This window comes from Schistocerca piceifrons, chromosome 8 (assembly GCF_021461385.2).
Source record: "Schistocerca piceifrons isolate TAMUIC-IGC-003096 chromosome 8, iqSchPice1.1, whole genome shotgun sequence".
Classification (NCBI taxonomy): Eukaryota; Metazoa; Arthropoda; class Insecta; order Orthoptera; family Acrididae; genus Schistocerca; species Schistocerca piceifrons.
The window spans coordinates 430466945-430488924 of NC_060145.1; the positions used below are offsets into that span (position 1 = coordinate 430466945).

Sequence of the window (21980 nt, forward strand, 5' to 3'; positions counted from 1 at the left end):
TGATCTGTCTTTCTTTTCTTCTTTTCCTTTGATACATTTGATTGGGCAGTGACGGATTCTGTGCTCATATGTTTCTCACACAGGAATTCAACAGAATAAAAGAAATAAAAAGTTATGTACGAATGAATACACATGTGTATTCTGACAGCAATGACACTGAAATTTAAAAACAGAGGCTACACAACCACATACGAAGTTATGTAACCAGTGAGGATTTTGCGGCCACTTTTTGACATGTTATCTGGAAGTGTCTGTTTCGGGTGAACCACGACCAGTGAAGAATAATTTTTTTGGCCTGTCAGGCACTCGTGCAAGCGAAACGTTGCATTATCAAACGGCAGTCTGCTGAAGAACTCGAAGCAGATACGTCCAGGCAATACGTCACATTAAGTAGTTTCTCTGCAACTGTGTAGATCTGGTGACGACACCCTGCGTTTTTTACTTGAGCATTAACGCATCGAAAGACGCTGGTTAACTGTTTTCCATTGTGTCAGCAGAAAAATACTGCTCAAGTAGGAGCAGACGGGATAGGGCCCGCCCCACCTGTGTACACCAGCAGCAGCTGGCGCAGACACCTGCGTATCCACCTGCCGACGGCCGCGGCCGTTCAGGAGTAGAATTTTCTGTCATTGAAACAATGTTGCGCTAAGCTGCTGCAGTCTGACATCAAAGCAAAATCATTTCATACAATGTAGGGTTTAGGGGGCCAATGTTTAGTCCTGGATGGTTTTAGCTGTATGGGTACTAGAATGTCGTCTAATGGACGAGTGACAAAAATCGGAAGTGTCAGTGTGCGGCTAGCGTTCGCTGAAATCGGTTACGTGAAATATATCGCTCACTGCTTTTGAGATGCCATTTTACACTGATCGCATTTGGGTTGTTTCACCAAGCATTTGCTAGAGTCCCTTGGTGTGGAGCGTGTGGCAGCCAACTCCTGGGTTTTACATGCCTGCCTCCCTGGTTGCTCCAGAGGCCCAGCGTCCTTTTAGACTTGTCAGAGTACCGGAGGAGCGTTTGTTATTACCTCCTTATTTTACGATATTTTAAACCAGCATCCCGACCATGTACCAGTATTTACGGATGGCTCTAAACAGGGGGCTTCCTGCGGCGTTTACCACCTTTGATGCCGAATTGTTTGCGATCTTGCGGGCATTGGAGCAGATGAGATGTGTTCCCAGTCTTAAGTTTGTCATCTGTTCTGATTCCCTGAGTGCCCTTCAGACCATGCAACACTTGCACCCAGAGGATACGGTCGTCCAGAACATCCATGCTGCCCTACTCCACCTGCAACGGCAGGGGAAGGAGGTTTCTTTCTGCTGGGTGCCGGGGCACGTGGGTATTAGGGGAAACGAACTGGCGGATGTGGCTGCCAAAGATGCATGTTCCCTCCCTCAAGTTGTTGAATGTGTCGTCGTCCTCCATGCTGTTACCTCCCTTTTGCGTTTTCGGGTTTTGCGTCAATGGGAAGAGGAGTGGCCGGCAGTCGATGAAAATAAGCTGCGTCTGGTCAAGGCCACCACGCGGCCATGGCGTACGTCCTACCAGTCATGCAGGCGGGATGAGGTTCTCCTCACTCGGCTCCGCATCGGGCAGTCCCTTAACGCATGGTTTTTTACTCCGGCGGGAGGACCCCCTCAATCTGCAGTGCTTGTGGCGTCCAGATTACTGTCCGCCACATTTTACTTGACTGTCTTTTATTCTCTGACCAGAGGGCGGTGGTTTCCTTGCCACCGGATTTGCACTCTATTTTGCAAGACGACGCAACGACTGTGGTTAAGGTCTTACGGTTTTGTGTCCTGTCCAATTTGTTGCCTCGGGTTTTAGGGAGAGGATTTTAATGTGCTGCTGGGTGACTGGCTCACCCAGGTTTTAGGTAAGAGGTCCGCCAGTCACAATTACCTACTTGTTTCACTTCGATTTCTGTTCTCTTTTCCTTGTGTTTTCTTTCCTTTTTTAGTGGGTTTCTTCTCCTCTTGTTTTGCCTCTGTATGTGAGGATTTGGAACTGCGTCCGGTCTGTGTCTTTTAGCCGTTCTCCTTGTTCGCTGTCCGTCTTCGTCCCTTCACCGCATGTGTTATTGTTTCTATGCGTTTGGGCGTTGATGACCACGCTGTTTAGCGCCCGAAAACGTCAAACCACACACACACACACACACACACACACACACACACACACATGTCATAACTTGCGTTCTATGGCAGTATGCTGTTCCAAGGCAACGGCGCATTGGAGTTTTATCATAAACACGTCACAGTTTAACTTGAAATGCGAAGAAAATAGCCTCGATTGCCTGACTGGGTAGATTAACTTCAAATATAACGCTGACTGGTAACAGTAAACTTGTTTCAAAAAAATGGTTCAAATGGCGCTGAGCACTAACTTTTGAAGTCATCAGACCCCTAGAACTTAGAACTATTTCAACCTAACTAACCTAAGGACATCACACACATCCATGCCCGAGGCAGGATTCGAACCTGCGACCGTAGCGGGATCACGGTTCCAGACTGTAGTGCCTAGAACCGCTCGGACACCCAGGCCGGCCTTGTTGTTTCATTTAACGTCACAGTTTGTTATCATTGTCAGTTAATGACACATCGGCTGTAAAAGTCCTTAGGAGATTGCTAAAATGAAGAGTAATAATGTTCAAAGACTGTGATCATGTGGTTAGATAGTCTAAGAATGTGTTTACAGAATCGAAGGATTTGCATCCTGGTATATGCAATTGTCTTGAGCTTCCCATTTGTAACACATTCTGGGACTTTGCTATTCGTATGACAGAATATTCAATGTTATTTACCTATAAGTGTGTGATCTCTCAGTGGAATGAGTTTCTTCGAATTCGTGACTCAGTCGGAGTAAAATATGAAAGATGAAATTGCTGTGAGTGAAACAACTAGCAGTGACATTTATATTCTTTCTTATCACAAATATTTGACCCTCTTTTTTGTAATATTTCGCTATTTCCGAGGGTGTGGTTAGTCACGAACCTGGGGCCGGGGCCTTGGGAGCGGGGCGGGCAGCGTTGAACGCTGTTTCCCTCTCAGCGGGCAACACAAATCGATCTGCGTTTCGGGAGGCGAGTGCAGCTGCCAGTAACCGCGTCAAGCGTGCTGTACAAACCAGTTTGTGTTTCTCGAGAGTGCAGCGAACGGCGAGCCGAAGAAATTAATCACAGCGGTAAGGGAAACGAAAGAAATTTGGTAGTCTAATCATTCACAGAATAAAAAGAGGTCGACTGGAAAGAATATAATATGGAGTGAAATAGTAACGAAGCTTAAGGTTGACGGTAAGTGAATCATTTCATTGTCGTTCAGTTCAGACAAAAGTAACTCACAAACATGTCTCTCACATTTCTTGGTGCTAGTGATGTTTAAATTTTGTAATGTTTCCTTCGTTTAAAATAAAATTTTGAAAAGGAAAACACTCGCTGAATTCACTTTTACTAACGTCAGAAACTAAAATATTGTTGTGATATTGTGTTGTTGTGGTCTTAAGTCCTGAGACTGGTTTGATGCAGCTCTCCATGCTACTCTATCCTGTGCAAGCTTCTTCATCTCCCAATACTTACTGCAACCTACATCCTTCTGAATCTGCGTATGTATTCATCTCTTGGTCTCCCTCTACGATTTTTACCCTCCACGCTGCTCTCCAATACCAAATTGGTGATCCCTTGATGCCTCAGAACATGTCCTACCAACCAGGCCCTTCTTCTTGTCAAGTTGTGCCACAAACTCCTCTTCTCCCCAATTCTATTCAATACCTCCTCATTAGTTATGTGATCTACCCATCTAATCTTCAGCATTCTTCTGTAGCACGACATTTTGAAAACTTCTGTTCTCTTCTTCTCCAAACTATTTATCGCCCATGTTTCACTTCCATCCATGGCTACACTCCATACAAATACTTTCAGAAACGACTTCCTGACACTTAAATCTATACTCGTTGTTAACAAATTTATCTTCTTCAGAAACGCTTTCCTTGCCATTGACAGTCTACATTTTATATCTTCTCTACTTCGACCATCATCAGTTATTTTGCTCTCCAAATAGCAAAACTCCTTCACTACTTTAAGTGTCTCATTTCCTAACCTAAATCCCTCAGCATCACCCGACTTAATTCGACTACATTCCATTATCCTCGTTTTGCTTTTGTTGATGTTCGTCTTATATCCTCCTTTCAAGACTCTGTCCATTCTGTTCAATTTTTCTTCCAAGTCCTTCGCCGTCTCTGACAGAATTACAATGTCATCGGCGAACCTCAAAGTTTTTGTTTCTTCTCCATGGATTTTAATACCTACTCCGAATTTTTCTTTTGTTTCCTTTACTGCTTGCTCAGTATACAGATTGAATAACATTGGGGAGAGGCTACAATCCTGTCTCACTCCCTTCCCAACCACTACTTCCCTTTCATGCTCCTCTACTCTTATAACTGCCATCTGGTTTTTGTACAAATTGGAAATAGCCTTTTGCTCCCTGTATTTTACCCCCACCTTTAGAATTTGAAAGAGAGTATTCCAGTTAACATTGTCAAAAGCTTTCTCTAAGTCTACAAATGCTAGAAACGTAGGTTTGCCTTTCCTTAATCTTTCTTCTAAGATAAGACGTAATGTCAGTATTGCCTCAAGTGTTCCAATATTTCTATGGAATCCAAACTGATCTTCCCCGAGGTCGGCTTCTACCAGTTTTTCCATTCGCCTGTAAAGAATTTGTGTTAGTTGTGATATAGATGAATGGAAATCGGTGCACATTGTTTGAAAGTTTGTTACGATTAGATCATGATAAATTCCATGACTGCAAGAGAATGTCTGTGTCTGAATTTCCTTCCACCCCCCTCATGAACCATGGACTTTGCCGTTGGTGGGGAGGCTTGCGTGCCTCAACGATACAGATTGCCGTACCGTAGGTGCAACCACAACGGAGGGGTATCTGTTGAGAGGCCAGACAAACGTGTGGTACCTGAAGAGGGGCAGCAGCCTTTTCAGTAGTTGCAGGGACAACAGTCTGGATGATTGACTGATCTGGCCTTGTAACATTAACCAAAACGGCCTTGCTGTTGTGGCACTGCGAACGGCTGAAAGCAAGGGGAAACTGCAGCCGTAATTTTTCCCGAGGGCATGCAGCTTTACTGTATGGTTAAATGATGATGGCGTCCTCTTGGGTAAAATATTCCGGGGGTAAAATAGTCCCCCATTCGGATCTCCGGGCGGGGACTACTCAAGAGGACGTCGTTATCAGGGGAAAGAAAACTGGCATTCTACGGATCGGAGCGTGGAATGTCAGATCCCTTAATCGGGCAGGTAGGTTAGAAAATTTAAAAAAGGAAATGGATAGGTTAAAGTTAGATATAGTGGGAATTAGTGAAGTTCGGTGGCAGGTGGAACAAGACTTCTGGTCAGGTGAATACAGGGTTATAAATACAAAATCAAATAGGGGTAATGCAGGAGTAGGTTTAATAATGAATAAAAAATAGGGGTGCGGGTAAGCTACTACAAACAGCATAGTGAACGCATTATTGTGGCCAAGATAGACACGAAGCCCATGTCTACTACAGTAGTACAAGTTTATATGCCAACTAGCTATGCAGATGACGAAGAAATTGAAGAAATGTATGATGAGATACAAGAAATAATTCAGGTAGTGAAGGGAGACGAAAATTTAATAGTCATGGGTGACTGGAATTCGACAGTAGGAAAAGGGAGAGAAGGAAACATAGTAGGTGGATATGGATTGGGGCTAAGAAATGAAAGAGGAAGCCGTCTGGTAGAATTTTGCACAGAGCATAACTTAATCATAGCTAACACTTGGTTCAAGAATCATAAAAGAAGGTTGTATACATGGAAGAATCCTGGAGATACTAGGAGGTATCAGATATATTATATAATGGTAAGACAGAGATTTAGGAACCAGGTTTTAAATTGTAGGACATTTCCAGGGGCAGATGTGGACTCTGACCAAAATCTATTGGTTATGAACTGTAGATTAAAACTGAAGAAACTGCAAAAAGGTGGGAATTTAAGGAGATGAGACCTGGATAAACTGAAAGAACCAGAGGTTGTACAGAGTTTCAAGGAGAGCGTAAGGGAACAATTGACAGGAATGGGGGAAAGAAATACAGTAGAAGACGAATGGGTAACTCTGAGGGATGAAGTAGTGAAGGCAGCAGACGATCAAGTAGGTAAAAAGACGAGGGCTAGTAGAAATCCTTGGGTAACAGAAGAAATATTGAATTTAATTGATGAAAGGAGAAAATATGCAGTAAATGAAGCAGGCAAAAAGGAATACAAACGTCTCAAAAATGAGATCGACAGGAAGTGCAAAATGGCTAAGCAGTCATGGCTAGAGGACAAATGTAAGGATGTAGAGGCTTATCTCACTAGGGGTAAGATAGATATCGCCTACAGGAAAATTAAAGAGACCTTTGGAGAAAAAGGAACCACTTGTATGAATATCAAGAACTCAGATGGAAACCCAGTTGTAAGCAAAGAGGGGAAAGCAGAAAGGTGGAAGGAGTATATAGAAGGTCTATACAAGGTCGATGTTCTTGAGGACAATATTATGGAAATTGAAGAGGATGTAGATGAAGATGAAATGGGAGATACGATACTGCGTGAAGAGTTTGACAGAGCACTGAAAGACCTGAGTCGAAAAAAGGCCTCGGGAGTAGACAGCATTCCATTAGAACTACTGACGGCCTTGGGAGAGCCAGTCCGGACAAAACTCTTATCATCTGGTGAGCAAGATGTATGAGACTGGCAAAATACCCTCAGACTTAAAGAAGAATATAATAATTCCAATGCCAGAGAAAGCAGGTGTTGACAGATGTGAAAATTACCGAACTATCAGTTTAATAAGTCACAGCTGCAAAATACTAACGCGAATTATTTGCAGACGAATGGAAAAACTGGTAGAAGCCGACCTCGGGGTAGATCAGTTTGGATTCCGTAGAAATGTTGGAACACGTGAGGCAATACTGACCTTACGACTTATCTTAGAAGGAAGATTAAGGAAAGGCAGACCAACGTTTCTAGCATTTGTAGACTTAGAGAAAACTTTTGACAATGTTGACTGGAATACTCTCTTTCAAATTCTAATGGTGGGGTAAAATACAGGGAGCGAAAGGCTATTTACAATTTGTAGAGAAACCGGATGGCAGTTATAAGAGTCGAGGGACACGAAAGGGAAGCAGTGGTTGGGAAGGGAGTGAGACAGGGTTGTAGCATCTCCCTGGTGTTATTCAATCTCTATATTGAGCAAGCAGTAAAGGAAACAAAAGAAAAATTTGGAGTAGGTATTAAAATCCAGGGAGAAGAAATAAAAACTTTGAGGTTCGCCGATGACATTGTAATTCTATCAGAGACAGCAAAGGACTTGGAAGAAAAGTTGAACGGAATGGACAGTGTCTTGAAAGGAGGACATAAGATGAACATCAACAGAAGCAAAACGAGGATAATGGAGTGTAGTCGAATTAAGTCGGGTGATGCTGAGGGAATTAGATTAGGAAATGAGGCACTTAAAGTAGTAAAGGAGTTTTGCTATTTGGGGAGCAAAATAACTGATGATGGTCGAAGTAGAGAGGATATAAGATGTAGACTGGCAATGGCAAGGAATGCGTTTCTGAAGAAGAGAAATTTGTTAACATCGAGTATAGATTTAAGTGTCAGGAAGTCGTTTCTGAAAGTATTTGTATGGAGTGTAGCCATGTATGGATGTGAAACATGGACGATAAATAGTTTGGAAAAGAAGAGAATAGAAGCTTTTGAAATGTGGTGCTACAGAAGAATGTTGAAGATTAGGTGGGTAGATCACATAGCTAATGAGGAGGTATTGAATAGGATTGGGGAGAAGAGAAGTTTGTGGTACAACTTGACTAGAAGAAGGGATCGGTTGGTAGGACATTTTCTGAGGCATCAAGGGATCACAAATTTAGCTTTGGAGGGCAGTGTGGAGGGTAAAAATCGTAGAGGGAGACCAAGAGATGAATACACTAAGCAGATTCAGAAGGATGCAGGTTGCAGTAGATACTGGGAGATGAAGCAGCTTGCACAGGATAGATTAGCATGGAGAGCTGCATCAAACCAGTCTCAGGACTGATGACCACAACAACATTTCCTTCCGGTGTCAGACTGGATAGCAATGTGTCCGACTCTGTTGTTCCTGGAATCTCTGCAAAGCGCTACTACACACAGCTGAACACCTACAACACTACAGCGTCCGCTCGCGTTTTGACGTCATCAAGAGTTCTGCCCGCTTCCCACCACGCTGCACTCAGGCCTTACCTAGCCTAGAGTAGAGCTTAAATTGGCGCAGGTGAAACGCACTGCTATCATATTTATAGTCTTGCATGTCATCAATACGTCGCAGTTGATTCGGAACCTTTCGCGATTTCCGAGAGTGTCTGTAGCGGGAACCTAACAGCACAGCTTAACCCTCCGGAAGACGTGCCTACTGTGGCCACACGAGCAGCCGCGCGTTGTAAAATTTACGATGTAGTCATCTGTCCGTAAAAATATGCTTTCGTTAAGCAAAGTGTTATATTTGTTGAAGAAATCAGTTCACTTTTATAACACCTTTCACAGATAATTTGTTTGTCAATTAATTCCAGCAGCAATGTTCAGAAAAATGAAAAAGTAGACAATGCCCAGCTCCTTGTAATTCTTGAAACGGAGTATCAGGCATACATTTTATCTGCTACGCAACAGTAGCCGTGTCATGCACAACAGACAGAACTACGACAGCAGAGGTTTTACAAGGGACGTGTGAAACTAAGGAGTTACCTTGCTGAAATCCAAACACTACACCTCCAATTTTTGTTTCATTGTACCAATGCCAGTGATAGTCTTATGCAGCAAATATTGAGAAAGGAGGTGGCTTGCTTACCGAGGGTCAGTTGTAACGTTTCTGTTAGAATTTTCTATAGGCACCACAAATCTTTTCACTATACCCTCAGGAGCATTACATACCCGATATTGCCCTTCGGTTGCATGCCCCAGTGCACCTCCAGATTACGCAATAGCCGCGAGGTCTATAGCGCCTTGTCACGGTTCGCGCGGCTCCCCCCGTCGGAGATCCGAGTCATCCCATGGGCTTAGTTGTGTGCGTTGTCCTTAGCGTAAGTTAGTATAAGTTAGATTAAGTAGTGTGAAAGCGTAGGGACCGATGACCTCGGCAGTTTGGTCCCATAGGCTCTTACCACAAATTTCCAAAATTATGCAATAAAAAGTTTTTGCATCACATGGTGCAACAATTTTTTATGCCTGGTTTGCTAGGTATGTACTGAATCCATTCGCAGCTGTCTCCGTAAGGACGAAGCATTTCCCCTATTGTGGTGACTTCATCAGGCCGTAATAACATTGACAGCAACAAAAGGGTCCGACACAGTACGAACTGCAGCCAACTTATCAGTTTTTCTCCTGTTGTTCCTCGTTTCCATATCAACAAACAGCGCACAGCATAGAAAAACAGAAATCTTTTGTAACTCATTGCAGTGCTAACCATCTGCATTCCTGTTCCGTCTGCTGCCCAGAGTTCCAGTACACTAGCATAAAGGCCTTTCCTTCTTCCAAAAAAATATCTCGCTGTTTATTTATGCTGGTATTTGTATAGGTACAATGTCATCAAGAAAGTTAAGGACAGCTATTTTCAGAAAAGCACTAACTTCATCAGTTATATCCACCACATTTCTCTTCGGTAGAATTTGCACATTGTTTTTTCTCATGGTTTTTGATGTTTTAGCACACTTGCTTTTCACCAACACGAAACTTCGTCTTTTCAATAAAGAACTCTCGTACATCTACTGTCTCTTCGAAATCATTACGATCCTCACCTCCAAGTTCAGGTTCACTGCCATTGCCGTCACATTCAATGTTTTCATCATTCAGCTCCGCTTCACCTTCCTCCAGGTCTGAAAAGTCTGGATAGACTTTATCATTACCTTCTTCGAGTAGGTTGCGAATTTCTTCGTCTGATACACCCTTTGAATTGGAACAAAATGTCAAAGAAACGAAATAGATAAATACATTCAGATGCCAGTACAACCAAAGTAAAGTTTAATGTGCATCTGTACAAACTAAAAAACAGTGAATAAGTATAGTTACTTTTTATGACACTTAACTTTGGATATTGACAGCTGGAACCAAGCATACAACTGTCACGCCAGATGGCGTGCATTGTGCGTTTTACAATATTCGACACCTCGTTGCTTACAATTCAGAAAACAAAAAGCTAACCAAAGGAACTGAAGCCACTTTAACATCGTCGAGAAAACATAACAATGGAATACATGGCAGCGGTGGCGCAATAGCTCAAGATCAAGGAATCAATTTGCGATAATAACTGCAGCTGTTGTACTTTTTACAACAGCGCAGCCGCTGGTGGGCTGAACTGCTGCAAATGCAACGAGCAGCAATCATGTTTGTTTCATCCACCTGTGTGGCCGGGGTCACTAACACACACTTGTGCAGTGGCGCTCGACCCAGGGGTAAGCCGGTTCGCGTCCTGGCGGTGGAAATAATTTTCACTGCCAGTATTTGGCCGGCAAGGAGGCGACAGGTAGTGGTGTAAAATTCATGATCACCAGACTTGGCGCCAGTGTCGTGGTTTAAATACCAAACGTCTTCGCAGTGTCTCATGAAGTGAGGGCATGCTGCTCCGTCCCTCGCATGGGGACGTTAAGGTTGATGGCCGCCTTGGTGCTGTTTGCGAGGAATAGGCTACGTGCTGGCAACAAGTTTCACCCTCTCCCTTCTCTCACCATCATTGTACAATACTAGCTTTTTGCTACTCTCCACACACCCACAAACAAAATAAAAACATGTAGTGTTGCAAATATTGTAATGGAGAAAGTTAAAAAAAATATTTTCGTAAATTTGACTGTCAAGACAAAGACTGCGCCACGTTGTGAGTGAGGGACTTCACATGACCGATTTCTAATTCCAGCCAAATCCCAAATGCACTCTGTAATCCTGCTGAATCTTAGTCACTTGTCTAATACTACAAGGCATGTCTGTGTGCTTACCATTCCATCTCCTAATCCTGGAGGAGTTGTCAGAGATTAGTTAGTCGATTTTAGAACTCAAAGAGGCCCGGGAACGTGCTAGAGGCTGAAGTACTGCCTCCCTCTTAGGGGAACACCAAGGAAATGCATAGACGTTCTTCAAGAACTTCCCCCTGTGGGTCCAGGGTTTAGAATAGGCTCGCAGTATTCCTGCCTGTCGTAAGAGGCGACTAAAAGCACACATTTCGGCCTTCATGTAATGGTCCCCTGTAAGGTTTGACCTCCATATTTCCAGTTTTTCCTGAAGAGCGAGCCAATTGAGGAAAGGCGCCTTACGTGGTGCATCGTGTCCATTGTGCGTTGAAATCTTTAGTCCCCTTTCTCGTCGTCGCATTGCAATCCTGCTCATTCCCCATCTCTTGGGCGAGGATACATTCGTGGGTGCGGTTTCCGCCATGCATAATGCAGTGTCGCTTTCTGCGGCGACAACGACCATGGAAATCTTTGCACCTGATATCCAGCACAGTAGCCAGTCCATTGTGGTGGGGCTACCATGTAACTTGTTGGTTGTAGCCCCCTGACAACACAGGGATTGCTCTGCTGATGCCTGCGCCATTAACTCCCCACATATCCCAAGGAGTAGATGCCCGTCTCCCTGGGGCATCGGAACTCCCGGCAATGGCCATCCTGCCAGGTGACCCTTGCTATGGCTGGGTGGCACCCGTGGGGAAGGCCCTTTGTCGGAGTGGGTGGCATCAGGGCGGATGACGTGCCAGCAGTCTCTAAGCGTTCGAGAGCTCAATTCAATGCGCAGAAGTATGACCCCCAGATCGTTTCCCTCCCTGACCACACTATGCGAGGAACGAAAGGCTAAGGATGGTAGTGAAGCTTATTCGCCCCGGTACCTAGTATGTACGAGAGCTGATGGGGAGTTTTTCATGATGATGAAACCTCAGTTCTTTGTAGAGCATTTAGAGGACAAGTTCGGGGAGGTGGGGGGCTTGTCCACAATGCGCTCTGGGGCAATTTTGATAAAAACAGCATCCTCAGCCCAGTCTTGGGCATTACTCACTTGTGACAGGTTGGGGGATGTTTCTCTTACCATCATGCCCCAGAAGAGCTTAAATATGGTCCAGGGTTTTATATTCCACAGGGACCTTCTTTTGCAGTCTGATGATGAGCTGTGCGCCAATTTAAAGCGGCGAGGTGTTCATTTCGTCTGGCATGTTCATCGGGGTCCGAGGGATAATCCGCCCCTGCAGGTCCGGGGGTTAGAATAGGCCTGCAGGCCCTCCTACTGAGACTCCCTTCCAGGTTGCTCCTAAGGGGCAGCGGGATGAGGAGAGGAAGAAGAAGAAGAAGAAGAAGAAGAAGAAGAAGCTAAGACGGAAGAGGTTCATGTTGCCTCTGTGCCACCTGTTACTACCAGCTCTGCGTCTCAGAACGATTTGCAGATTTTGGCATCCCCTGACGACCTCAATCTCGCCTCTTCCTCAGACGCAATGGTCCTCTATTCCGGCTCTCCTTCAGTGGCGGTAGATGACCCAGCAGGCATAATCTGCCCCCTTGGTCCCTTCGCGCCTTTTTCGGCCTTGGTCAGCGTCATTCTCCAGTGGAATTGCAGTGGATTTTTCCACCACCTTGCTGAGATCTGACAATTTCTCGTCTTCACACTTTCTTCTGCATCGCTCTCCAGGGTTTTCGGGGATGTGAACCTCCACCCTCCGTGGCTATCTGGATTGTTATAAGAATCGGGCAGCTTATGAGAGGGTATCTGGTGGAGTCTGTGTCTACATCTTTAACTCTCTCTACAGCGAGTGTGTACCCATTCAAACGCCTTTAGAGGTTGTTGCTGTGAGGTTGTGGATGTTGCAGGCCGTTACCGTCTGCAGTATCTGTCTCCCGCCGGATGGTGATGTCCCGCAGCATGTCCTGGCTGTGCTGATAGCCCAACTGCCGCCACTTTTTCTGTTACTGGGCGACCAACACCCATAACCCTTTGTGGGGTGGATTGGTGGAAATGGGCTGAGGCACTGTCGCTGAGCAAGTGTTAGCACAGCTCGATCTTTCTCTTTTAAAGAATGGTGCCTCCACACATTTCAGTGTGGTGCATAGTACATACTCAGCCATCGACCTTTCGGTCTGCAGGCCTGGCCTTCTACCATTTGTCCAATGAAGTGTACATGACGACTTGCGCAGTAGTGACCACTTTCCAGTCTTTTTGTAATTGCCACAGCCTCACTCCTGTGGGCGCCTCCCCAGATGGGCCTTGAATAAGCCTGACTGGGACTCGTTCGCCTTCATTGCCACTATTGAGCCTCTTTCTCATGATGCCATTGATGTGGTGGTTCACACGATAACCACCGGCATCATTTCTGCAGTGGAATCCGCAATTCCCTGATCTTCCGGGTCCCCTCAGCGGAGGACTTGCCTTGGTGGTCACTGGAGGCGATTCGAGATCGCAGGCAGGCTCTCCAACGTCATAAGCAGCATCCGTCACTGGAACACCTCATTACCTTTAAGTGACTCCGTTCCCGAGCGCGACACCTTTTTCGCCGATGGAAGCAGGATTGCTGGGAACAGTATCGCAGGTTTGGACCGCGATTATGCGACTCTATGGATATCAGACCCCCATCAGCGTACCTGGGATTTGCCTGAATCGAGCAGTCTGTACTGAATCAGACGCAGTTGCAGAACTTTTAGCAGACCATTATGCTCAGAGTTCCGTTTCTACGAATTACCTACTGGCCTTCTGCTCCCTGAAAGAGCGGTTGGACGTCTGAGCCTTTCATTCCAAACACACCACCCCGAATCGTTCGATGCTCCATTCAGTGAGTAGGAATTCCAAAGAGCCCTCACTGCTTGCCCTGATATGGCTCCCGGGCCAGATCGCATCCACTATGTATGCTCAAACACCTCTCGTTGGACTGCCAGTGATACCTCCTCGAACTTTTAAAATTTATCTAAGTTGAGGGTGAGTTCCCATCTCAATTATGGGAAAGCATTATCATACCAGAGTTCAAGCGTGCCAAGAACACAGTGGAGGTGGACAGCTACCGCCCCATTAGCCTCATCAATGTTCTGTGCAAGTTGCTTGAATGCATGGTGAGCCGGAGGTTTAATTGGCTACTTTAGTTTTGGGGCCTTCTAGCTCAGGGTGGCTTCCGTAAAGGCCGCTTTGCCACCAATAATCTGGTCTGCCTGGAATTTTCCTTCCGTATGGTATTTGCCCGCCGTCAGCATTTGGTTGCCGTCTTGTTTTGACATGTGGAAGGCATTTGATACAACTTGGCGACATTACATCCTCACCACACTTCATGGTTGGGGTCTTAGGGGCCTGCTCCTGATTTTTATTCAAAATTTTCTGTCGCTTCGTTCCTTCCGCGTGCAAGTTGGTTCCTCTCACAGTTTCTCCCAAATCCAGGACAATGGGGTCCTGCAAGGATCTGTCTTGAGTGTCTTCCTTGTTTTAGGTGTTAACAATGGGCTCACTGCAGCTGTGGGAACGTCCGTATCAGCTTCTTTGTGTGCTGACGACTTTTGCCTGTGCTACAGCTCCACTGGAATTGTAGTTGCTGAACGGCAGCTGCAGGGCGCTATCCGCAAGGCGCAGTCTTAGGCTGCAACGCGTGGCATCCAGTTTTTGGCTGCCAAGACCTGCGTCATGAATTTCTGCCGGCATCGCACTGTTCACCCTGAGCCACGGCTTTATCTTGACGGCAAACCTCTTGCCGTGGTGGAGACGCATTGATTTTTGGGTTGGGTTGGGGTTGGGATTGGGTTGTATGGGGGAAGAGACCAGACAGCGAGGTCATCGGTCTCATTGGATTAGGGAAGGAAGTCGGCCATGCCCTGTCAAAGGAAACATCCCGGCATTTGCCTGGAGCGATTTAGGGAAATCACAGAAAACCTAAATCAGGGAGGCCGGATGTGGGATTGAACCGTCATCCTCCGGAACGTGAGTCCAGTGTGTTACCCACTGTGCCACCTTGCTCGGTTTTTGGGATTGCTTTTTGATACCTGGTTGGCTTGGCTCTCTCATATTCGGCAGCTGAAACAAACGTGCTGGTGGCATCTTAACACTCTTCGTTGTTTGAGTCACACCAGCTGGGGATCCAATCAGTCTACCCTTCTATGACTGTATCAGGTGTTGATTCAGTCCTGTCTCGATTATGGAAGCCTGGCTGATGATTCAGCATCGCCTTCCATTTACCGTTGCTTGACCCTATACTTGACTGCAGGATCTGACTTGCAACTGGAGCTTTCCATACAAGCCCTGTAAACAGCATGTGCCAAAGACTACTGGCCACCTATGCTGCACATGTTTGTAGCTTGACCAGGCATCCATTACCACCTCCTGTTGCCCAACTCGGTCGTCCATCTACCAGAACAGCAGCCCTGTCAGAGTGTCCAGTTGCAGTTCACATCCGGTCTATTGTCTCTGGGGTTGAGCTTTTCCCTTTCTGACCTCTTTTCTGGGCACTTATATGTATACCTTTGTTGTGTGTGCCCAACCCCTGCCTTCAGCTGATTTGGCACAAGGCCCGGAAGACTCGGGCCCTCCTGAGGCCCTCCGCCGACGTTTTCTTTCTATCCTTGCTGCGTTTCCCAGCTCTGCTGTAGTCTATACCAACACTTCGATGGCTGCTGGTCGAATCGGTTTTGCTTTTTCTGTTGGGAAACAATCTGAACAACGCTCATTGCTGGATGGCTGCAGTGTGTTCACTGCTCAGCTGGTAGCCATCTCCCACACCCTAGAGTACATCCGCTCCTGCTCAGGTGAGTTGTTCATTATCCGTAGTGGCTCCCTGAGTGGTTTATGAGCTACCGACCAGTGTTTTCCCCACTCTCGTCTGGTGATGGCTATCCAGGAGTCCATCCATACGCTTGCTCGTTGTGGCCACTCCGTGGTTTTTGTGTGGACCCCGGGTCATGTTGGCGTCCCAGGTAATGAAGATATTGGCACATTGGCCAAACGGGCTATCAGTGCACCGGCCCTGTAGACTGGCCTACTGGAATGCGATCTCGAGTCAGTATTGCTGCAATAAGTCCTTGGTACTTGCGGTGATGAATGGCACACCATACCTTTACCCAACAGACGTCGGGTCATCAAGGAGACTACAGGTGTGGCGCTCCTCCTTGCAAGCCTCTCGCAAGGACTCAGTTGCTCTCTGCTGGCTGTCATTGGCCACACCTGGCTGACGTGCAGTCATTTATTGCGCTGTTAGAACCCACGTCTATGTTGCTGTGAATCAGCGTTGACAGTGCTCCACCTCTTGTTGGACTGTCCGCTTTTAGCTGCGCTCAGGCAGATGTTTGCGCTGCCTGATACCCTCCCTGCTCTTTTAGTGGATGACGCTGCAATGGCCGACTTAGTTTTCAGTTTTATTGGAGCAGGGGGCTTTTATCTCTCGATCTGAGGGTTTGTCTCTTCTTTGTGTTGAGTATGGCCTTTGGCCTACGGTTTTCTATTGGGTTTTTTAGTGTGTGTCTTGGTGGTTGGCTTTTCCTTTTTTTATTTCCATGATCGGCCAACCACTGTAACATTCTGTGTGTTTTTAATTCCTCTTTTCTGGTCTTTGTCCATGTCTTTCTTGTTCTGTGTCGTCCCTTGTCATCTCCGTTGCTTGTTTTTCTTCCTTGTGGGTGTTTCATAGTCATGGAAAAAGGGGCTGATGGCCTTTGTAGTCTGGTCCCATCAACCCACCCAAAACCAACCAGCCTTTCTCTTTAACCACTCCATAATATCTGCCTTGCGCCAATTTGAACATGGCAGCTTTTCTATCTGAATGGTTATCCATCACGATGATTGATCCTTCTTCCATCGCAGACAACAGTCGAATAAACCAATTCTTAAAAACTTCTCCATTCATTTCTGAATGGTAATCGGATTGGCAAGAACTTTTTCAACCCCGAAAAACAAGTTTGGCGACTGGTATGAAGCCTGTGGTTAATGAACCAGTGTGGGCGATGATTACTCGGCCATCTCTACCAGTAGGCACTTTCAAACCACCATTTCCTTTGGAGTCGTGCCATATATACTTATTGGTGTAGTTCTGTGAAAGCCAAGTTTCATCCAAGTACACTACAGGCCTGGTGTCTTCAGCATGCAAGAAGTGCATTGTACGCAAAAACTTCGCTCTTGCTGCTGCAATGTCTGTGTTCCATTGAGAATTTTCATCCATCAGTACACTTCTTGAATTGGAAACCAAGGGAGCGGAGAAGACGAAGAACGGAGGTCTCTGAGCCCAAGTAATAAATTTTTTCACGGAGGTCAGCCTGTATTTTTTTTAGCTGTTCGATGCCCTCCTCTGTCGTAATATCCAAGAACAGCTCTACGCACGCACGAGGTCTTAGTTAAAATCGACAAAGTTGGTTGATTTCCGTTCACGTTCGTATCCCTTTCTTGGAGAATCGAAACACTCATTCATGTCTGGATATTCTGCCAATGACACAGATTTGCTAATACAGCCTACAGTTGACTTGGAGACACCACACACTTTAACAGTAAGCTTATGAATTTGCGCAAAATTTAAGTTATTCGTCGCTTCTTCATTGTCGGCCAGATCAGTTAAAAGCTTAAGAACGTTTGATATGATAATTTTCGATTGCTTATTAATGTCTTTCTGCCCTTTACGCACACCGATCAGAGGAGTACTCCAAATAGGCCTTTGCGCCTGCATTGTTGTTCACCACTGAACACACGTCCAGGCACCATTCTAAAGACAGTAGGATGCTGAGATCATATGTTAACACTCAGTATAGCACGGTAAGACTGAGCTTTCAGCTGCTCTGATCTAGCACACCGTTAACGGTACCTACGTGGCAACAAAGCCGAGAGGCAGGCTTATCACAGCCCGCAGCCCCTCCTGGCCTCGGGCAGCGGCCATGACCTTGAGAACTCTACTTTCGTGCCAGCCACTTAGTGGCAGACTTTTACTATTTTCGTATGGAAGATGTTTAATTGATGTGAGAGCGCTTAAGTGAGTGGGAAAGCATGGTTGAACTTGCACAGGTAATTGGTAGTTACTTTTCGGTTAACAGGAGGAAAATCACTTACAATAAATGGTGAAATATGCAGGTCAGAGAGAAACTGTATCAAACGATGTTACAAAGGCGGTAGAACTTTTCACATTGCCAGAGCAGCAGCAATCGCTCAGAATAAATGGTGAAATATGCAATAAATCGGAGGCTGGTCAGAGAGAAACTGTATCAAGTGATGTTACAAATGCAGTAGAACTTTTCACATTGCCAGAGCAGGAGAACGACTGTCTCTGAGATATGGGTTTTATTGTGATTTCGAGCTGTCACCAACGGCCTTGACACAATGGTAACACCGGTTCCCGCCATATCACCGAAGTTAAGTGCTGTCAGGCTGGGCTAGGACTTCGATGGGTGACCATCTGGTCTTCTGAGTGCTGTTGGCAAGCGGGGTGCACTCTGCCGACCGGACGAAAGCCCTATAAAACTGCAGCAGACACGTCCGATCTGCTCCCCAGGACCGATGGCTCAGACACTTCAAAATATTCAGTGCCTTTAGGGCCCGCACCTTGAGGTCTTTAAGGTGCGGCAACCACGATAACTTGGAATCAAAAGTGAGCCCCAGGAACCTCACAGTGTCACTAAAAGGAAGAATGGTGTCCCTCAGACGCAATTCAGGGGAGGTAAAAGCACGTCGAGAACGATTAAAATGAACACACACAAATTTGTCTGCAGAAAAGGTAAAACCCGTCTTCGCAGTCCATGCCTCTAATCGCTTTATCGTAAGCTGCAGCTGCCAACTAGCAGTGACAAGACTGGAGGAAGAACAGAAAACAGCAAAATCGTCCACAAACAAGGAGCACTGGGCCGGCCTCCGGATATGGACGTGATACTGTTAATGGCGACGGCAAAGAGGGTGACACTTAAAACGCTAACCTGAGGAACACCATTCTCCTGCACGTACAAATCATATAGCACATTACCAACCCGACATCGAAACAGGCGGCGGGAAAGAAAGGACCGAATGAAGATGGGGAGATGGCCACGAAAGCCCCACTGATGGAGTTGATTGAGGATAAGACGGCGCCAAGTAGTGTCTAACGCCTTATTAATGTCAAAGAATACACCTAAACAATGCTGGTTACGTAGGAAGGCCTGCTGGATGGCCACCTCAAGCAGGGTCAAGTTGTCTATAGTTGAACGACATCTCCGAAAGCCACACTGAGAGTGGCTAAGGAGCTGCCTGGTCTCGAGCAGCCAAACCAGGTGACGGTTGACCATGCGTTCCAATGTCTTCCCGACACAGCTCGTCAAAGCAATACTCCGATAACTACTGGGATGCATTCGGTCCTTCCCCGGTTTGAGGAGGGGAATCAAAATCGCCTCCCTCTATGAGTCAGGGAACGTGCCGGATGACCATATCATATTAAAACAATTCAGGAGAACTTCCTTGGATTGCAGCAACAAGTGCTGCAGCATGCTGTACCGGATTTGATCATTACCTGGCGCAGTATCATGAGCCACAGACAGCGCCGAATCCAGTTCCCACATTGTGAAGGGGCAGGTAGTTGGCTGCGTTTCCCGGAAATCCTCCTGATGGCTTCCCATACTATGGCCATGCAACACTTGTACCCAGTGTATACGGTCGTCCAGAACATCCATGATGCCCTACTCCACCTGCAACGGCAGGGGAAGGAGGTTTCTTTCTGCTGGGTGCTGGGGCACGTAGGTATTAGGGGAAATGAATTGGGGGATGTGGCTGCCAAAGATGCATGTTCCCTCCCTCACGTTGTTGAATGTGCCGTCCCCCTCCATGCTGTTACCTCCCTTTTCCGTTTTCGTGTTATGCATCAATGGGAAGAGGAGTGGTTGGCAGTCGGTGAAAATAAGCTGCGTCTCGTCAAGGCCACCACGCGGCCATGGCGTATGTCCTACCAGTCATGCAGGCGGGATGACGTTCTCCTCACTTGCCTTCGCTTCGGGCACAGTCCCTTAACACATGGTTTTTTACTCCGGTGATAGGACCCCCCCCCCCCTCCCATCTGCAGTGCTTCTGGTGTCCAGATTACTGTCCGCCACATTTTATTTGACTGTCCTTTATTCTCTGACCAGAGGGAGGTGGTTTCCTTGCCACCGGATTTGCCCTCTATTTTGCAAGACAACGCAACGACTGTGCTTAAGGTCTTATGATTTTGTGTCTTGTCCAATTTGTTGCCTCAGGTTTTAGGGAGAGGATTTTAATGTGCTGCTGGGTGACTGGCTCACCCAGGTTTTAGGTAAGAGGTCCGCCAGTCACAATTACCTACTTGTTTCACTTCGATTTCTGTTCTCTTTTCCTTGTGATTCCTTTCCTTTTTTAGTGGGTTTCTTCTCCTCTTGTTTTGCCTCTGTATGTGAGGATTTGGAACTGCGTCAGGTCTGTGTCTTTTAGCCATTCTCTTTGTTCACTATCCGTCTTCGTCCCTTCACCGCATGTGTTCCTGTTTCTATGCATTTGGGCGCTGATGACCATGCTGTTTAGGGCCCGAAAACCTCAAACTACACACACACACACACACACACACACACACACACACACACACACACTCTGCACTCTGCCCTTGCAAGGCAAACTGAGGAGATGTTACTGAGAAGTAGTGGCTCCAGTCTCGTAAACTGACAGACAGCTGGGAGAGCAATGTGCTGACCACATGCCCCTCCATATCTGCATCCAGTGACGCCTGTGGGCTGAGGATGACATGGTGGCCAATCTGTACTGTTGCACCTTCCAAGGCCTGTTTGGACAGAGTTTAATGTTTCAAGCTGTCATCATAATGTTTACTAATCGAGTGAGCAGAAAGTTGATTGAAGAGTTTGCTTCTTGTAACATGGCAGCCTTCCCCAGACTTCTGAGGCAGGTCTCCTGCTGCAATATGGCGCCCGATCTGTTGGTCCATGTGGCGTGTCAGACATCGTCTCAAATCAGAGCCGTAGTGGAAAATTGTATAGTAGGACATAGGCCAACAGTGGATCAGAAAGGGTTAAAATATTGTCTCCCTGCCTAGATGTAACTGATCTCAATGGTGTGACTGGTTCCTCTCCTGGGCAGGCCTACATGCACTGTATGAGTTGAAGTACTCTCAGGAAACTGAGTACATGATGAAATTTGTAGCTTAAACACTTTAACAGCCTAAAGAAATCAAGACCCTCTGCATCAGAGATTATTAATTCATTTGATAATGAGATCATAAGGATATTTATAAGTACAAAATACAGAGCAGCTCAGGTTATGTCTGTAGTTAGACATAACAGTGCTCTCTTAAACACCTTGCAATCTTTTTATCTCTATGGTTGATTATGCACATGTTGTAAATCAATAAACATTCATTATCAGCTCTATGTACATATTCACTTGTGTTGTAAAGTTGACAGAACATGACCCAATATATCTGGGTGATCCATGGAATCTGATTGATGCTTCAATACAACACAGCACTACACAGCAGAAAAGAGTCATACCAATAATGCAACTGATGTGTCTGCTTAAAAGGAACTTTGCTGTGACATCGTCGTAGCAAAATATGCATACGCCCACTCTGCTTGCTGCCTCAATTAGTTCACAGGAAGGGTATTACAGGAATAGAAATACACAGAATCAGTAAATAATCAGCAGTAAAATATTAATCAACAAGATTACGCCTCTTATTCATTTTAATATTTGCTATTTATTTTGTTAACTGAAAACTGGTGTAATACAAAACATTGAAGCCCAGCAAACCAGATGCTAATCAGCCGAATAACATTAACTGTGGATTTCTGTACTTTTACAGAGAGCATAATGAATTGAATTTTTGAATTCTATGTAATTAATTGGGAAAAAATTTTGGGGGGAATTAACTAACAGACGAAAACTACAGATAATTTTGTACGTATCAAAAGAAAAATTCTCTCAAGATATCTACAAAATTATGAGATAGAATTTTTGGCCATTACTTACATTCAGGATACAAAACTGCTGATAAACATAA

General features: G+C 45.8%; 1 protein-coding gene across 1 annotated transcript in view; it reads left to right on the top strand.

Moving 5' to 3' along the window:
• The window catches only part of LOC124711659 (synaptotagmin-5-like), a 286120-nt gene that overhangs the window by 194360 nt on the left and 69780 nt on the right, over window positions 1–21980 (top strand). The gene's annotated exons all lie outside the window — the stretch shown is intronic.